Source organism: Heptranchias perlo, chromosome 4 (genome assembly GCF_035084215.1).
Source record: "Heptranchias perlo isolate sHepPer1 chromosome 4, sHepPer1.hap1, whole genome shotgun sequence".
NCBI lineage: Eukaryota > Metazoa > Chordata > Chondrichthyes > Hexanchiformes > Hexanchidae > Heptranchias > Heptranchias perlo.
In genome coordinates, this window is record NC_090328.1 from 26,232,655 (window position 1) to 26,242,927 (window position 10,273).

Genomic DNA, 10,273 nt, shown 5'->3' on the forward strand with positions numbered 1-10,273 from the left:
CTGGTGGGGTTACGTGTCGCGTGACATGAACCCAAGATCCCGGTTGAGGTCGTCCTCATGGGTGCGGAACTTGGCTATCAATTTCTGCTCGATGATTTTGCATTGTCGTGTGTCTCGAAGGCCGCCTTGGAGTACCCTTACCCGAAGATCGGTGGCTGAATGTCCCTGACTGCTGAAGTGTTCCCCGACTGGGAGGGAACCCTCCTGCCTGGCGATTGTTGCGCGGTGTCCGTTCATCCGTTGTCGCCGTGTCTGCATGGTCTCGCCAATGTACCATGCTCCGGGGCATCCTTTCCTGCAACGTATGAGGTAGACAACGTTGGCCGAGTCACAGGAGTATGAACCATGTACCTGGTGGGTGGTGTCCTCTCGTGTGATGGTGGTATCTGTGTCGATGATCTGGCATGTCTTGCAGAGGTTACCACGGCAGGGTTGTGTGGTGTCATGGACGCTGTTTTCCTGAAAGCTGGGTAATTTGCAGCGAACGATGTTTGAGGTTGGGTGGTTGTTTGAAGGCGAGTAGTGGAGGTGTGGGGATGGCCTTAGCGAGGTGTTCGTCGTCATCGATGACATGTTGAAGGCTGCGGAGAACATGGCGTAGTTTCTCCGCTCCGGGGAAGTACTGGATGACGAAGGGTACTCTGTTGGTTGTGTCCCGTGTTTGTCTTCTGAGGAGGTCTATGCGATTTTTCGCTGTGGCCCGTCGGAACTGTCGATCGACAAGTCGAGCGTCATATCCCGTTCTTACGAGGGCGTCTTTCAGCGTCTGTAGGTGTCCATCGCGTTCCTCCTCATCTGAGCAGATCCTGTGTATTCGCAGGGCCTGTCCATAGGGGATGGCCTCTTTGACGTGGTTAGGGTGGAAGCTGGAAAAGTGGAGCATCGTGAGGTTGTCTGTGGGCTTGCGGTAGAGTGAGGTGCTGAGGTGCCCGTCTTTGATGGATATTTGTGTGTCCAAGAAAGAAACCGATTCTGAGGAGTAGTCCATGGTGAGTTTGATGGTGGGATGGAACTTGTTGATGTTATCGTGTAGTCTCTTCAGTGATTCTTCACCGTGGGTCCATAGGAAGAAAATGTTGTCGATGTATCTGGTGTATAGCGTTGGTTGGACGTCCTGTGCAGTGAAGAAGTCGTGCTCGAACTTGTGCATGAAAATGTTGGCGTATTGGGGTGCGAATTTGGTCCCCATGGCTGTTCCGTGTGTTTGGGTAAAGAACTGGTTATCGAAGGTGAAGACATTGTGATCCAGGATGAAGCGGATGAGTTGTAGGATGGCGTCTGGAGATTGGATGTTGTTGGTGTTGAGTACTGAGGCTGTTGCAGCGATGCCGTCATCGTGGGGGATACTGGTGTAGAGTGCCGAGACGTCCATCGTGGTGAGAAGTGTTCCTGGTTCAACTGGTCAGTGGGTGCTGAGTTTTTGTAGGAAGTCTGTAGTGTCGCGACAGAAGCTGGGGGTTCCCTGTACGATGGGTTTCAGGATGCCCTCGATGTATCCAGAGAGGTTCTCACACAGGGTTCCGTTGCCTGATATGATAGGACGTCCGGGTGTGTTGGCTTTGTGTATCTTTGGGAGGCAGTAGAAGTCTGCGGGTAGTACGTGGAATGAGAGCACGTAGGATGCTTTGAAGGTCTGGGTCGAAGGTCTTGATCAGTTTGTTGAGCTGATGGGTGTGTTCTTTGGTCGGATCTGCAGGTAACCGTCTGTAGTGTTCCTGGTTGTCCAGTTGTCGGTATGCTTCTTTGCAATAGTCCGTTCTGTTCTGTATGACGATGGCTCCTCCTTTGTCCGCTGGTTTGATGACGATGTTGAGGTTGGTCTTGAGAGCAGAGAAGAAAGAGTCAAACTGGACTCCTCCGGAGTGTCGCTGCCCTCAGCTTGACATGTACGCTCAAGCTGTCAGGAGATGCGTCAATGCCAGATTCATCAGCTGCACTCACAAGACAGTCCAGAATGTCACCCGAACACAACGCAACGCCATCGACACTCAAGACCCAACACCCCATCCTAGACTTTCTGGCTTCTTGGACAGGCATAAGTGCTTGCCAGTACCATGGAAATGACAATGTCCTGCTGATCCCAGAAAGTTATCCAGGATCAGCGGCAGCGGTTTTCAGAAGGCGTTATCCTGGTGTACTTGTGAGGAACACTACCCTAGGCATCTGCCCACAGCATATTGGTAGGAGTGACCACTGCACAGTCCTTGTGGAGACAAAGTCCCATCTTTATACTGAGGAGGCCCACCATCGTTTTGTGTGACATCACCACCGTGCTAAGTGAGATAGATTAAGAACTGTTCTAGCAGCTCAAAACTGGACATCCATGAGGTGCTTTGGGCTATCAGCAGCAGAAGAATTGTATTTCACCAAAATCTGTAACTGAATAGGCTGGCATATCCCTCACTCCTCCATTACCATCAAGCCAGATGGATCAATGAGGTGTGTAGAAGAGCATGCCAGAAGCCTATTTGAAATGAGGTGCTAACCTGGTGAAGTCATAACTACATGCATGCTGAACAATGAAAGCACCATGCTATAGACAGAATTAAGCGATCCCACAACTAAAAGATTAAGTCAAAGATCTACATTCCTGTCATATCCAGTTGTGAATGGTGGACAATTAAGCAACTAACGGGAGGAGGCTCCATGAACATCCCCATCCTCAATGATGGTGGAGCCCAGTACATGTGCAAAAGATAAGGCGGAAGCATTCGAATCCATCTTCAAAAATCCTGCCACTCTGCAAAATTGCAATTCCTTGTCACGCGACTGCCAATTGTCCATGGTGAGCTGAATGAAATTGCTTTCTCTAGCAGCAAAGAAATAAATCACCCAAATTGAATGATAAATACAGCTTCTGTAAATTCTACAAATCTAGCTGTTGACCTCTGCTGCTTTTTCTCTAGTGCTTAGCAACCCCAGATGCTACTTCGTACCAGCGAGAACATGAACTGGCACTAATACCACAGAAAACGTGACGTAGAATGTCACTGCTTCTGCATGTGCCCACCCATTTTTGGGCAGGCACTTCTCCCAGCTGCTGGAAACGATGGCAGAAAATAAGATGGACAATAAAGTGGTCACAATGGAAGCCCCATTCATTTTTTGTTCCCAGTTGCCTGATTGACATGATTACAATAGATGGCTAGGAGTGGACTAGTGGACTTATGAACTAATTCTTTGCTTATTATTTTAAATATTGTACTTCTAGTTTCTTGCTGTATCTTACTGCTTTTGTATACTATCTTACTTGAAAAATAAATCCGACTACCAGTGTTAGCCTGAATGCAATGATCTGACAGCTTGGTATGTATCACCATTCAGAGATGAACGCAGAACATGGTGGGAAACCCATGTGATCTCAAGTACATGATACCACATTAAAGGGTAATTGTTAGTCCTGTATCACTCATGGAACATGAAGTGGCACAATTATTGGTCAATGGGGCTCAGTCTGCTCATGGAAAATACCTTTCAAGACACATATAATGGGAGAAAAGCTGAACTGTTACATCTTATCTGTGCTGCGATATCAAACCTCCATTGGGGCAGCACTGCTGTAATTATCCTTTGTAAACAATTTTACAACACCAAGTTATAGTCCAACAAATTTATTTTAAATTAAATTCCACAAGCTTTCGGAGGCTTCCTCCTTCGTCGGGTGGATGGTAGATGATGGTCCTGCTCCTACTTCTTGTGTTCTTTCGATTTGAGGTTCGGATCAGATCAGCCATGATCTTATTGAATGGCGGAGCAGGCTCGAGGGGCCGATTGGCCTACTCCTGCTCCACCATCCGCCCGACGAAGGAGGAAGCCTCCGAAAGCTTGTGGAATTTAATTTAAAATCAATTTGTTGGACTATAACTTGGTGTTGTAAAATTGTTTACAATTGTCAACCCCAGTCCATCACCGGCATCTCCACATCGTAATTATCCTTGGCATCACTGGTTAAGGAGTGGGAAACTCTGCCAGAGTTCCTGTTCCTAATTACTATCCTGAGACCTCTGCTGGAAAATCAGGTGAAGAAATTATTGCGTTAGGCTGTGGTGCCTCCCCCAAAGTTAAAGAGTTTGCCGACATTCACTGTCAAAGATCAAACGTGCCCGTTGGGTAAGATACTGCAGAGCTGCTGGCATCCATGCATTCATAGCAGTTGGGCCAAATGGCCTGTTCCTGTGCTGTAGTTTTGATGTAACTCGATGTACTCTGGCATGTGTCAGGGCCTTCAAGAGGGGTGGGGAGAATTTAAGAACATAAGAACATAAGAAATAGGAGCAGGAGTAGGCCAATCGGCCCCTCGAGCCTGCTCCGCCATTCAATAAGATCATGGCTGATCTGATCCTAACCTCAAATCTAAAGAACACAAGAAGTAGGAGCAGGACCTGGCCACTCAGCCCCTGGGCCCGCTCCGCCACCCACAGGGCCTTGACCGATCCGAACTCAGCTTCATGTCCAATTTCCTGCCCGCTCCCCGTAACCCCTAATTCCCTTTATTTTGAGGAAACTGTCTATTTCTGTTTTAAATTTATTTAATGATGTAGCTTCCACAGCTTCCTGGGGCAGCAAATTCCACAGACCTACTACCCTCTGAGTGAAGAAGTTTCTCCTCATCTCAGTTTTGAAAGAGCAGCCCCTTATTCCAAGATTATGCCCCCTAGTTCTAGTTTCACCCATCCTTGGGAACATCCTTACCGCATCCACCCGATCAAGCCCCTTCACAATCTTGTATGTTTCAATAAGATCGCCTCTCATTCTTCTGAATTCCAATGAGTAGAGTCCCAATCTACTCAACCTCTCCTCATATGTCCACCCCCTCATCCCCGGGATTAGCCGAGTGAACCTTCTTTGTACTGCCTCGAGAGCAAGTATGTCTTTTCTTAACTATGGAGACCAAAACTGTATTCAGTATTCCAGGTGCAGTCTCACCAATACCTTATATAACTGCAGCAATACCTCCCTGTTTTTATATTCTATCCCCCTAGCAATAAAAGCCAACATTCCATTGGCCTTCTTGATCACCTACTGCACCTGCGTACTAACTTTTTGATTTTCTTGCACTCGGACCCCCAGATCCCTTTTGTATTGCAGTACTTTCCAGTTTCTTACCATTAAGATAATAACTTGCTCTCTGATTTTTCCTGCCAAAGTGCATAACCTCACATTTTCCAATATTGTATTGCATCTGCCAAATCTCCACCCACTCACCCAGCCTGTCTATATCCCCTTGTAGGTTTTTTATGTCCTCCTCACTCTCTACTTTCCCTCCCATCTTTGTATCATCTGCAAACTTTGATATGTTACACTCGGTCCCAACCCCTGCGGAACACCACTGGCTACTGGTTGCCAGTCCGAAAATGAACCATTTATCCCAACTCTCTGCTTCCTGTTAGATAACCAATCCTCCACCCATGCCAGAATATTACCCCCAATCCAGTGATTCTTTATCTTGAGCAATAATCTTTAATGTGGCACCTTGTCGAATGCCATCTGGAAGTCTAAATACACTACGTCCACTGGTTCCCCTTTATCCACCCTGTACGTTATGTCCTCAAAGAACTCAAGCAAATTTGTCAGACATGACTTCCCCTTCACAAAGCCATGCTGACTTTGTCCTATTAAATTATGTTTGAATTTCTTTTTCAAATCTTCCACAATTTTTTTGACAGTCTCATGCCCTAGAGAGGAAAACACAGATTATGAGACAGACATGTAATAAAGATAAGATGGCTGAAACTATATGGGATGTCTTTCTAAACAATGACTACGACTGTTGTATGGTCTTGAGAAATTTACCACACTTTGTCCCACGGTTCAATGATGTCAATTCAAAAGTTATTGGGAAATGCCAGGTGCAGAGTGCAAGTACATTGTGCAAATGAACACATGATTAGATATTTCACAATAATTGGTTAATGGATAATGTTTGGCAGACGTATCAGAAGACAGCATAGACTGATTATTGCTCTCGAATGTTCACTGCTTGTTACCATTACAGACAGAACTCAAACCTCTGTTTTTCAAGTAAGCTGTCATATGAAAAAGAGAGATTTCAACAACTTAGCTATGGTTAATCTGGATGAGAATTTACAATTATTGTTTGATTAAAAGACTTTTTTTTTGTTCCTGGGAGTTTTAGAGCAGGCTAAGTTCCTGAAACAGCAATGTTCCAAATTCGCTGCTGAAGCTCTATCATGTTTAGGGGTAAGTTCAAGATGCAGCGGATGGAATGGGGAGATTTTCAGCTGCCGCTCAGCCCGTCTTTCAGTGTAAATGGGGCTGCTACCTGTTGAAAATTGGATAAAATAATTACCTGCCGATGCGATTTTTCAGGCAGCCGTCAAAATGAGCATCCAACATTCGCGGCCGAAACAAATGACAGTATAACTGCCTATACACATCAGGTTCCTACGCTGGTTGTAGGACTCCATTAGTAATTTTCAGTACTGATGGGTGGAATATGCGGTCTAACCAGCGGTCTTTAAAGGGATCGCTGCAGGCTGCTCAAAAACAGTTAAGTTATAGATGTAGAAGTGATTTTTGAGGGATCTGGAGGAGCATTAATGCTCTTCGTGGCCCCTCAGAAATCGTCATTCCAGGATGGCTGACCCTCCACAACTTTCCACAGGAACTCCCGCCACCCACCCCTCCCCCCCCCCCCTTTCACCTACCTGCACTGGCTGGGCTCCATGCTGGAGCTGCCAGATTTTTGTCCCTATCGAATCAGCGAGCTGCTCGAAATGCGCAAGCAGCTCGCCAATGGCATGGAACTGCGACGTGACCATGAAGGTTGGTCGGGCCTTTCGCTGTAGCCAACAGCAGGAGCAGCGGATGCGAACACCTCCCCATCTACTTCGCACCTGTTTTGGGCGAAAGTTCAAAATCGGCGCCAACAGAGAGCTATTTTGTCGTTAGTTTTTTCAATGTGACACTTCCATTTTAATTATTTGCTTGTTTTTTTTCTTTTTTTCAGCAACTTTATGGTATGTAACACCTGTGGCAAAGCAGGCTGACAGGCAGGCGCTATTCCAATGGCACTCTGAAACCAGCCACCAGGATGTGATGGTCTGGAATGGTTTCCCCTCTGATTTCCCTCCTTCCCTGTGGAGAAGCATCTAGCCTTAGCTTGACTTTTCTTCACAGTGGCACGACTGGAATCAGGCACTCAGCATGTGTGAATTGTCATCACTGTCCTCAAGAACGTATGAACAATGACTGATGGAAAAAGACCCTCTGGTCAATCCAGCCTGTCCCACACAATATATACACTCTCCACCCCACCCAAAACCCTGTGATCTCCGGGGAGAGGCGAGAAACCAGATAAAAATATTCCTCCCACCGACAATGGCATTGGGATTCTGCTTTTGTCAAGCCACCAATTCATTTTATCCCTTGATTTTCAATTTAAAGTCAAAACATTTGTTAAGCTTAGAACCATAGAAAGGTTACAGCATGGAAGGAGGCCATTCAGCCCATCGAGTCCACGCCAGCCCTATGCAAGGGCAATCCAGCTAGCCCCACTCCTCCACCCTTTTCCTGTAGCCCTGCAATTTTTTTCCTTTCAAGTACTTATCCAGTTCCCTTTTGAAGGCCATGATTGAATCTGCCTCCACCACCCCCTCGGGCAGTGCATTTCAGATCCTAACAACTTAGATGTGCTGGCTGATTTGATGAGGCTGTTGCAGTACTATTGCCATTGTTTACAAACCGGTAATGTGTCTTGTTGAATATTTTATCAATTAACAATAAACCTTTAGCAAGGAATTAAACAGATACATGCAAGAAGCCCGTTAGCTCTGGTGAATGATTGCCTAAAAATATTACAAGCCAGATTATACTAATCCATCCTGATTGGAGAAGGTAAGGTGGAAAGGATTTTGATCCAATAGGAAAATATGTGACAAAAAAACGCATGGACAAACTTAAGTATGTGTAAAAAAAAAAGCTACAAAATAATAGGGCTACACATTTTGTGTTTGGTGCAAAGATTTGGCTTTGTATTGATAGGCTTCTTTGAACATTTTCTAAGTGTGAAGTCAATAGTACTTCCTAATGCAGTCAATACAAAATGAAGATTAGAAAGTTCCCAGCTGGCTGGTTAGAACGCATAGAAACTTTTTAGTCTACATTTATAACCTTCTTAATGTTCACAGAGAGCTGACTGTCCTGTCAGCTCATCCCTAACATAAACAATGGTACTAGCACTTGGACACTGGTGAATTGAGGCAGTCCCTGACTACACAGTAATGCGAATCTGCCAATATAAATTGGGTCTGCAGGCTCAACATTGCTCGAAACAGTCTCAAGCTGCACCCCAAAAGACTAGAAGTTATTCCATGCAACGTTATCGTATGATGCTTGCCGCATTTGTATTAAATCCTTTTGCTCGCTATTTTAGTAGAGGCCTGTTAAATGGAATTGCAAGTCTGGTAATTATGTTATGTGATATTAGACATTGGTACAATAATATCGCACAGCATAATCTCCAGGCTAATAGCATTAACCTTAAGGCATCAGATCGGAGATCTAGAAGAGAAATATAACTTTACCTTACAAGAACATAAGAAATAGGAGCAGGAGTAGGCCATACGACCCCTCGAGCCTGCTCCGCCATTCAATAAGATCATGGCTGATCTTCTACCTCAACTCCGCTCTCCCGCCCTATCCCCATATCTCTTGATTCCCTTAGTGTCCAAAAATCTATCAGTTTCAGTCCTCTGGAGAAGAGAATTCTAAAGATTCACAACCCTATTAGTGAAAAATTTTTTCCTCATCTCGGTCCTAAATGGCCGACCCCTTATCCTGAGGCTATGACCCCTAGTTCTAGACTATCCTGCCAAGAGAAACAGCCTCTCAGCATCTACCCTGTTGAGCCCTCTCAGAATCTTATACGTTTCAATGCAATCACCTCTCATTTATCTCAACTCCAGAAAATATAGGCCCATTCTACTCAATCTCTCCTCATAGGACAACCCTCTCATCCCAGGAATCAATCTAGTGAACCTTCATTGCAGCACCTCTAAGGCAAGTATATCCTTCCTTAGGTAAGGAGAGCAAAACTGTACACAGTATTCCAAGTGTGGTCTCACCAGAGCCCTATATAATTACAGCAAGACATCTTTACTCTTGTACTCCAACCCCCTTGCAATAAAGGCTAACATACCATTTGCCTTCCTAATCGTTTGCTGTACCTGCCAAATCCCTCTGACTATCAACATTTCTTCAGTCTCTCACCTTTTTAAAAATATTCTGTTTTTCTATTCTTCCTTCCAAAGTGAATAATTTCACATTTCCCCACATTATACTCCATTTGCCACCTTCTCACTCATTCACTTAACCTGTCTGTATCTTTTTGCACCAAATAAAAGCAAAATACTGTGGATGCTGGAAATCTGAAATAAAAACAGAAAATGCTGGAGAAGCTCAGCAAATGAGGCAGCATCCGTGGAGAAAGAAACAGAGTTTCTGATGAAAGGTCTTTGACCTGAAACGTTAACTCTGTTTCTTTCTCCACAGATGCTGCCGCACTTGCTGAGCTTTTCCAGCATATCCTTTTGCAGCCTCTTTGTGTCCTCCTCACAGCTTACTTTCCCACCTAGCTTTGTATCATCAGCAAACTTGGATACATTACACTAGGTCCTTTCATAGAATCATAGAATCATAGAAATTTACAACATGGAAACAGGCCCTTCGGCCCAACATGTCCATGTCGCCCAGTTTATACCACTAAGCTAGTCCCAATTGCCTGCACTTGGCCCATATCCCTCTATACCCATCCTACCCATGTAACTGTCCAAATGCTTTTTAAAAGACAAAATTGTACCCGCCTCTACTACTGCCTCTGGCAGCTCGTTCCAGACACTCACCATCCTTTGAGTGAAAAAATTGCCCCTCTGGACCCTTTCATCTAAGTCTTTGACATATATTGTAAACAGCTGAGGCCCAAGCACCGATCCCTGTGGCACCCCACCTGCCAACCCGAAAATGACCCGTTTATTCCTTCTCTCTGTTTTCTGTCCATTAACCAATCCTCAATCCATGCTAATATATTACCCCCAATCCCATCAGCCCTAATCTTGTGTAACAACCTCTTGTGTGGCATCTTATCGAATGCCTTTTGAAAATCCAAATATATTACATTGTAGTAAGCACGGGTACAAAATGCACTTCAATATGCAGTAAAGTACTTGTGACTGCATTTTAATAATTATCACTTTGTAATACCTCATCACATAAGAAACAGATTGGATATTGATTAACATTAGATAAATGTTTT

The 10,273-nt window shown here is 44.9% G+C and overlaps 1 long non-coding RNA gene across 1 annotated transcript in view; it reads left to right on the top strand.

Annotated features, from left to right (window-relative positions):
* The window catches only part of LOC137320446 (uncharacterized), a 30,900-nt gene extending 27,621 nt beyond the window's left edge, over window positions 1-3,279 (top strand). The window contains exon 3 of the long non-coding RNA XR_010962531.1: window positions 1,697-3,279. This is a non-coding gene — a long non-coding RNA (uncharacterized lncRNA). The remainder of the gene's footprint in view (window positions 1-1,696) is intronic.
* The last annotated feature ends 6,994 nt before the right edge of the window (window positions 3,280-10,273 follow it).